The 9,273-nt window shown below is 52.0% G+C and overlaps 2 pseudogenes; both read right to left on the minus strand.

Annotated features, from left to right (window-relative positions):
- Window positions 1–2,910: 2,910 nt before the first annotated feature.
- LOC149135856 (large subunit ribosomal RNA) lies at window positions 2,911–5,268 on the minus strand (annotated as a pseudogene).
- A 534-nt stretch (window positions 5,269–5,802) lies between these two features.
- LOC149135857 (5.8S ribosomal RNA) lies at window positions 5,803–5,961 on the minus strand (annotated as a pseudogene).
- Between the last annotated feature and the right edge of the window lie 3,312 nt (window positions 5,962–9,273).

Genomic DNA, 9,273 nt, shown 5'->3' on the forward strand with positions numbered 1-9,273 from the left:
CCCAATGGGGAAACATACGTAGGGAACACAGTCTATAAACTTGCGTTTATCATAATTTCTCCTACATTTGCTCTGTATATCCTAACTAGGAATGCTACTCAGTGTAGTTCTTGCTTAACCACTGGAAGCAGACTGGACAATGATATTCTATGTAGAACTCTAAACTTTACAGTAGCAGTCATACGTCTACTTGGACACACAACATACACTATGTATTTTGTCATCATCATCACCACCATCATCATCATCATCATCATCATTCAACATCCGTTTTACATGCTTGCATGGTACATATATATGTGTGTATTTGTATGCGTATTTACACACACACACACATATAGTGTCCAACCCATGCCAACAAGAACAATGGATGTTAAATGATGATACACACACACATTGGCAAGAGACAATAAATGGGAACACACACCTGAGAGGTAAAAATGATATCTTGAATAGATTTTCATTTCTTTTATCATCATTTAATTTGACAATTGCTTGAAACTGTTTTTCCCATCAAATCAGTTTGTCTGACTTTATCTTCTCCAGCGAAATATATGTTTGTTTATAGAACTTCTCAAAACCTTCGGCATTTTATTATTATCTCCCCCATATCTTATCACAAAGAAAAGACAAAACTAACCAATATGCAATGATATTCTCTCACCCAACTTTTCAAAATTATTGAAAAAACCTTCAAATTTTAGTTTGCTGCTCATTGTTCTTTCCACAATAATACAACAATCAGAAGAAATTTGAAGACACAAATGGAAAATAATATCATTTCTTGAGCTCTTTCTTTCAGTTTTTTAAACAAGGATTGTGAAGGGACTATTATTCTCAGTAGACAAAGAAACTTCCAAATACACCAGAAGGTAAAAACAAACCAACAGACTTCTAATGTCTCCTTCAACCGAACACAGATGTTATCTCTCCTACTATTCTGAATCATCTTAAATAAAAATCAAGTAGCTTTTATCATTGCTACAATCCCTCATATTTTTTACGAAATTATTTTTTTATGTCTTTGGTCCAATGGAATTTTGCCAGCAATAAATAAAACTAAAAATGAAGGACAGTATTTGTATATATTAATCATAACATTCATTTTTTTATCTATACTGTTATTCAGGGTTTTGTTCTTCTTATTTAAATTTTCCCAATCTTTTGTAAAACCCATGAAATGTTTAAGACGGGGAAAGTAAGGCTCTTGTCTGTCTAGAGATATTTGAATCTATCATGAATGCCTAATCAAATTATTTACTCACTTGGCTGGCTTATTTACCATTTTACTATTATTATTATCATTATTATTATTATTATTATTATTATAATTATTTTTTTGTATAGTTTTCTTGGTCTGTGATTTTTTTCTTCTTTATTTTAGAATCTTTTGTTTTTCTCTCTTTTTTTTTTTGGCAACTTTAAAGATTAGGAATGAATATACTTGCTGTCTAGATTATTTGGCCAAAGATCTAAAAGATTGAGTTATTTACTTGGAATCATGTTTGCACAATAACCATTAGTGATACTTTGTGTAATCAATACCACAATTTGGTAATAGAGTCACCATTCTCTGGTTAAGCACGAGACTAATATTTTCACCTGGTTGTTATTTAGTCTGTTGTTCGAACTAGTGTTTGCCAGTTTGTATTGTCAATTCAATTGTATTTTATATTTCAATCTACAAGTTGAATAATGTATCCTAGCAAACAGAAACTCTATGTTGTAGCTTACTTCTCTGATGACATCAAATATTATCAAAAAGTAGTGCATACCTAAACTTAAACGTTTTTAATATTTGAGAAAGACAACTTAACAAAGAGTAACCAGATGATACTTTGTAGAATTAGAAATAACTTTAACAATATATCGACCACAATCATCAAATATTTTCTGTTTGATTTTCCCAAACATTTAACTTTATCTTTTGTGTGGTGCACACACTGTCTAAATTAATCTAGCTTGACTAGAGTTAAAACTAGAAAAATAAGTGCTTAAGAGCACTAAAAATTTTCTCATTTTACATTTATAACTTCATTTTCATGGACTCTCACAAACATAGATTTGCACATACACTGATCTATACCTATCATTCTATCTATCTGCCTATCCATCTATCTATCTATCTATCTATCTATCTATCTATCTATCTATCTACCTACCTATCTATCTACCTATCTATCTATCTATCTACCTATCTATCTATCTATCTACCTATCTATCTATCTATCTACCTATCTATCTATCTATCTATCTATCTATCTATCTATCATTCTCTCTCTCTCTCTTTATGTACACATACACACACACACACACACACATATATATGTGAGTGTGTATGTATACAGAGAGAACAGAGAGAGAGAGAGCAAGAGAGAGGTGGGGAGAGAGAGCTGTGTAAGGATCCATAAATGAGAAAAAAAACTGGCACTGGTTTATTTGTCAAGAGACTGGCTCTATCAATATTTATACAATATGGTGTAATAGATCCATTCCAATCAATTGACTTTTGCACAGAAACTGGAATGGGACACATTCTGACCCCCCCCCCCACTTGCCAAAAACTGTCACTGTACTCTTCGTACCGGTTCTTCTGAGGAGTGCAGCAGATGAGGTTTCCCTTAACTAGTATGTGCAAAATTCTTTGGTAAAATTGGGCATTGTATACATACATATGTACTTGCACACAGAGATATGTATATACATGTGTGTGTGTGTGCGTGTGTGTGTGTATATATATATATATATATATATATATATATATAGGCATAGGAGTGGCTGTGTGGTATGTAGCTTGCTTACGAACCACATGGTTCCAGGTTCAGTCCCACTGCATGGCACCTTGGGCAAGTGTCTTCTACTATAGCCTCAGACTGACCAAAGCCTTGTGAGTGGATTTGGTAGACGGAAACTGAAAGAAGCCTGTCGTATATATGTATATATGTATATGTGTATATGTTTGTGTGTCTGTGTTTGTCCCCCCAGCATTGCTTGATAACTGATGCTGGTATGTTTACATCCCTGTAACTTAGCAGTTCAGCAGATGGTGGGTAAGGACCGACTTGAGAGCTGCGAATCATAAGGGACCCGGATTATCCAGGGCCACCGAGAGCACACTGGTTGCTGCCCGAGACACGCCGCTCTACCGGCACCATATCCATATCTCCAGACGAGCCGATTCCACGGATGCGGTTCTTTATGAAAAAGAGAGAACACTTCCCGGGGCTCCCGGCAATGTTTCTGGGCCTGCTGCATTGCCGCTGCTTTGCCTGACCGCCGGCTTCGACGACAGACGTGCTGCTAGGAGTACACCACGTTATCGCTGCTGGACGGGCACTCACCGAGTTCGGGTTCGGGAATATTAACCCAATTCCTTTTTGATGTGAGGCCGGCCGCATGCTTGCTCGTATGTTTGTTCATTCGATTGCTCGACAAGCACGAGAATGGATCCGGTGCCTTTCGTGGAAGCTTTCGCCCGCTTCTTAGTACCGACTGACTCGTGCTCGACCGCCGTTGGCACGGAACCCTTCACCCCTTCGGTGTTCGAAGGTCTCGTTTGAATATTTGCTACTACCACTGAGATCTTCACCCGTGGTCGGCTTCCATGCGCTCTGCGGCGTCCTCCTACTTGGAAAGTCGCCTCGCCGGCGATTGCACAACCAGTCACCCGGCAGATAAGTTGTTACACACTCCTGAGTGGATACCGACTTCCGTGGCCACCGTCCTGCTTTCTATATCGACCGACACCCTTTCGGGGATCTAATGGGCGAAGCGTAGGGCACCTTAGCCGGACTTTCGGTTCATCTCACATCACCAGTTCTGCTTACCAAAAGTGGCCCATTTGGGACCGTGCATTCGTTGCGCCGAATTGGCTGCGATAATATACGGCCGCCTCCGATCCGTTTCGCCCGTTCCAAGTTCGAGAGTAGATCGAGTCCGTCAACGTCCCCGGGGCCTTCAGTCGTTTACTTTACCGGACATAATTGCGTGTCGTTCCCCCGCTGGCACCAGCTATCCTGAGAGAAACGTTGGAGGGAACCAGCTACTAGACGGATCGATTGGCCTTTCGCCCCTACACGCGGTTCCGACGATCGATTTGCACGTAAGAGGCGCTTCGGACTTCCACCAGTCGCCTTCCACCAGCCAGCTGCTAGACCTGAGTCGGAGCGGGGATGCGTCGACGCGCGGAAACGCGGTCGCGAACGCGCGGATCCGACCCGGGAACGATGCTTCGAAGCGCCGCGCGTGCCTCGGCGACGGCACCCGCAGGCACCGGTGGCGTGAGCTGCAACGTGTCACGTTCCCGCTTTCGCTGTGCCATCGGTGTTGGCAAAGTGAAAGGCTCCAACGACTCGCAGTTGACTGGGACTCCTCGGTCCGTGTTTCCAGACGTGTCGGGTTGGTTGCCGATGCTCGTCACTAGCGGGAAGCGGGCGGCTTTTCGGGCGTCCCTGTGACCGCCACGCGCCGACCCTCTCACGTTGGGGTGGGGGGACGGCAGCGCGCGGGCGGCCGTATCGCGCGCCGTGGAAATGGCGCGCGACTCGCCCCGTCGTGCTAGCTGAGGGTGAGGTGCGTTAGCCCGTCTCCGTCGGTTAGCCATGCCTGCGCTTTCGTTGAGCGACGGGTTCGGTCGAGAGAAGCGCGTGGGTCTCTATACCGGCCACGTGGGTCCGGATGCCGGGGCGCTCGTCTCCGACCTCCGGACGCCGCGCGCCTACAGTCCCGACGGGAACGGGTCGCGACGGCGGATCGGAGGGAAAGTGCGTCCGATGCCGGCGCCCCGGAAATCGAGCGGCGATGAGGCGGCAGATGACTGCCCGCAGACGAGCGGCCGCCACCGGCACGTTTGTCGGTGACGACGGCGCCTAGTGGGGAAGTAGCAGCGGACTGAGTCCTTTCGCGATCGTGGTGAGCGATCCTACCCGTTTACCCCTGGTCGGTTTCACTGTCTCTTGAACTCTCTCTCCAAAATTCTTTTCAACTTTCCCTCGCGGTACTTGTCCGCTATCGGACTCGTACCGTATTTAGCCTTGGATGGAGCTTAGTACCCGCTTTGGGCTGCGTTCAAAGCAACCCGACTTTCGGGCCGAAAGAACACCACCGATTGCCGCCGACTCCCAATGAGCTTGGCATCCGCTCTGGGCTGCCCCGATCGAGGGGACTCCGAATCTAGCTGGGCGGAACGATCGACCCTGTACGACCCTTGCACCACAGTTCTCGACGACCGGCGTGGCCGACGAGATAGTCTCGTCCGTGACGAGGGCAGCGTGCGTGGAGATAGCTGGTAGGCAACTGCTTACAGCCGCATTCCTGTCGGCCGACACGAACGCTCGCAACGATATTCACAGAGCGAATGCCGACCGACAGCGGCGGCCACGGAGGCGACGAGGGCGAGGGCGGCAACGGCGGCGACCAGGAACGGATGAGGATGCGTACGTACGAGACGAGCGAGCGTTGGAACGGCGGCGACGGCGGCGGACAGACTGGGTGTCTGTCCGTTTCGTTCGTTCGTCTTCATCGTCCGTGCCGTTTGTTTTTTGCTGCTGCTGCTGCCGCCGCTGTCGGGCTCCGTAACGTGTCGGCCGCACGATTCGAGGTGGGCGGCGCGGCTGCCGCAGCGCTTCGCAATGATGACAGTCTGGCATTGCGGGAGACGGAGGATCGAGCGGGACGCGCTAATAGGAACGAAAGACGAGGAGGAGTTCCCGTTCCTTCCGCCGCTTCCCCGGCGTGCGCCCTTTCCTGCGACTCCCGACTATCCGCCGCAGGCAGCGGCGGACGGCGTTTTTGTGTCATTACCGCCTCTCGACCGGACGGGGCGCCGGGACGATGAGATCCCGGGGCCGCAATGTGCGTTCGAGGTGTCGATGTTCACGGAGTCCTGCAATTCGCATCAGTTCACACGGGTAGCCGCGCTCTTCATCGACGGACGAGCCGAATGATCGCCCGTCCAGGATTTTGGTATTTGCTACTGTTATCCCTACGACTACTGACGACCGCGTACCGGTTGAGAGAAAACGAAAACGAATGGAAACGGAAAGCGATGAACGGCTGCAGCAGCGAACCAGCGCGCGACGGCCGGAGGCGCCACGCCGCCGGCGGATTCAGCAGAGGAAGGAAGGAAGACTGAGACAGAGATTGAGGGTCGTGGAGCCGCAAAGCGTGCAGCACCGTCGGCCGAACGCACTGGTCGTCGGGCGGGCGCCGGCTGGATGAGAACTGCGCGGTCGGCAGCAGCGACAGCGGCGTCACGTGTGCGAGCGACCGCCGCTGCTACTGCACTGTTAAAGGGTCGACGAAGATAAGGCGAGGGTGCCCAACTGCGCCTTACGAATTTGGCTGGATCACGGGTTTATCGTTCGTTCGACGATGCCACCACCACCACCACCACCACCGCCACTGCCGCGTTTAAAGCAAGCCGACGGTGGAGGAGGCGACGATCGGTTGCGGCGGTAATGATCCTTCCGCAGGTTCACCTACGGAAACCTTGTTACGACTTTTACTTCCTCTAAGCGATCGGAATCGGTCGTTTTCTCCGGGCCATCAGAGAACGCACCGACGACGTCGCGGACCGCCGCCGCGCGTAAGCGGACTCGTCGGCCATATCCGATGACCTCGATCGGTAGTAGCGACGGGCGGTGTGTACAAAGGGCAGGGACATGATCAACGCGGGCTGATGACCCGCGCCTACCGGGAATTCCTCGTTCACGGGGTTGGTTCCAGGACCCGATCCCTATCACGAGAGGTGGTTTCCCGACCATCTCGGGCCGGGGGAGACACACCCACGGATACCTCCACTGTTGCGCCCGTGCGGCCATGGACATCTAAGGGCATCACGGACCTGTCTGCTGCAGCGGCAGACGCGGCCACAGCCGCATCGACGTACGTGGCCGCAGCGCCGGACTCGAACGAGAGCGGCGGCAACGGCAAGCCCGGGCCGGGCGCGGAGCTACCGACGATGGCTTCGGCGCCGCCTCGCTACCGGAAAAGCACTAATCGACGCGCTAGTTAGCAGGCTGGAATCTCGTTCGTTATCGGAATCAACCAGACGGATCGCTCCACCAACTAAGAACGGCCATGCACCACCACCCACCGAGTCGAGAAAGAGCTATCAATCTGTCAATCCCACCAGTGTCCGGACCGGGTGAGTTTTCCCGTGTTGAGTCTAATTAAGCCGCAACCTCCACTCATGGTGGTGCCCTTCCGTCAATTCCTTTAAGTTTCTGTTTTGCAACCATACTCCCCCCGGAACCGACTATGGTTTCCCGCGCAGACTCCCCGCCGGGTCATCGAAGCGAACGCCGGCGGAGCGCCAGTCGGCATCGTTTACGGTCGGAACTACGATGGTATCTGATCATCTTCGAACCTCCGACTTTCGCTCTTGATCGAGGAAAACGTGCTTGCCACACGACAGCGATGCAGTGCGTCTTGCGACGATCGAAGAATTTCATCTCTAACGTCGAAATACAAGTGGCCCCGATCGCTCCCTTCGATCATTGCCTCGTGAAGGGAGACCGACAGAGCACTCTAACTTTTCACAGTGAACCTACCGGCCCCCTCGGACACTCGACGAAGAGCACCCTCGAAGGAACCGTGCGGGCTGAAACGACCGGGAGGTGGACGCAGTACCGCAACGCGAACGGCGAATAGGGCCGGAAGTGCGAACGGAAAACCGATGCGGACGCGCGCGAAGCGTGCCCGCTACGGCGACGTCGCACCGAACGGACTGGGGCACATTTACGAGACCCGAATTTCGAGTACAAGCTTTTCAAATGCAACAATTTTAATATACGCTACCGGAGCTGGAATTACCACGGCTGCTGGCACCAGACTTGCCCTCCGGTCGATCCTCGTTAACGGATTTGAAGTGTACTCATTCTGATCGCGGGGCCTCGACAGAGTCCCGCGTCGTTATGTTTCGTCACTACCTCCCCATGCCGGGAGCGAGTAATTTTCGCACCTGCAGCTTTCCTTGGATGTCGTAGCCGTTTCGCATGCTTCCTCTCCGGAATCGATCCCTCATTCCCCATTACCCGTTGCCACCACGGTCGGCACTTACCGGGTCGTCGACAGTTGATACGGCGGACACGTGGGGGACGCGTCGTGCAAAGGCTAGTCGATGCCGGACAGCAATCGGGGGACGCGGTCGTGAGCGGCGTGAGTTTTCTCCGACGCGAGTAACGCCGACGCCACGATGCCCGCCGTCACCACGCAAGAGAGCGGCAATTTGAATCGGCCGCCGCCGCCAAGCGCTCGTCCCGTCGACGCGGCCGTTTTTCTATACACGTATGCGGCTGCTGCCGCGGCGGCAGCGGAAGAGCGTAAATAAGCGTTCGCCGACCAAAAACGGTTTGCGATCCGACAACCGCAGACCGGGCCGGTGCGAGTAGAAGCGAGAGGGGCCGGTCTCTAGCAGCAGCAGCAGCAGCACGGACGGACGGGATACGACGCGTGAAGTGCAGCGAAAGGCGGGACCGCTTATTGCCGCCGACGCCGCCCGAGCGCACACGGCCGCTCCGAAACAATTGCGACAGACTGCGTACGGACTGCGGTCAACGAGGAGCGTGTACGATGACGGCGTCGGCAAAAGAGACGACGCGCCAAAGCGATGATGCCGGGATGGCGAGCGGAAGAAGAGCGGGCACCGCCGCGACACCCGGAGTTGAAACCATGGTTTCGTCCCGGTCGGGACAGAGGGCACTGATCTCTTTTAGTGACGCTGCGTCGCCTGTGGCGGATCGGGAAGCGACAACTAGTCCGTCCGCCGCGCCGGGGGCGACGTGACACATGGTCAGCGGCGAAACATGACCGGGTCCTCGACGACGACAGCGAGAAGAAAACGTGGTCGAGGCTGCGAGTCGGCGAGGAAGGCGAAAGGACAAAAGAAAAACGAGAAACTTGCGAGCGAGCGCGGAAGGCATGTGCGACTAGGTCGTCCCGGCTGCGTGAGCAACGGCGTGCAGGCGCACAGCCGCAACGACGACGGCGTGTAGAGGCTGGCGAGAAGGAAACCGAACGATAGCGAGAGGACGAACGGAACGGCTGCTGCCGGCGAGGTGCGCGCGGCGCTTCGAAGCATCGTTCCCGGGTCGGGACCGCGCGTCGTCGCGTTCCTACTCCGAGTCAGTTGTAGCAGGTGGCCGGGGACCCGAAAGATGGTGATCCACGCCCAGTCGGGACGGAGCCAGAGGAAACTCTGCTGGATGTCCGAAGCGCCTCTGACGTGCAAATCGATCGTCGGAACCGAGTGTAGGGGCGAAAGACCAATCG

The sequence above is a fragment of the Octopus bimaculoides genome, chromosome 5 (genome assembly GCF_046866305.1).
Source record: "Octopus bimaculoides isolate indiv1 chromosome 5, ASM4686630v1, whole genome shotgun sequence".
NCBI classification, from domain to species: domain Eukaryota; kingdom Metazoa; phylum Mollusca; class Cephalopoda; order Octopoda; family Octopodidae; genus Octopus; species Octopus bimaculoides.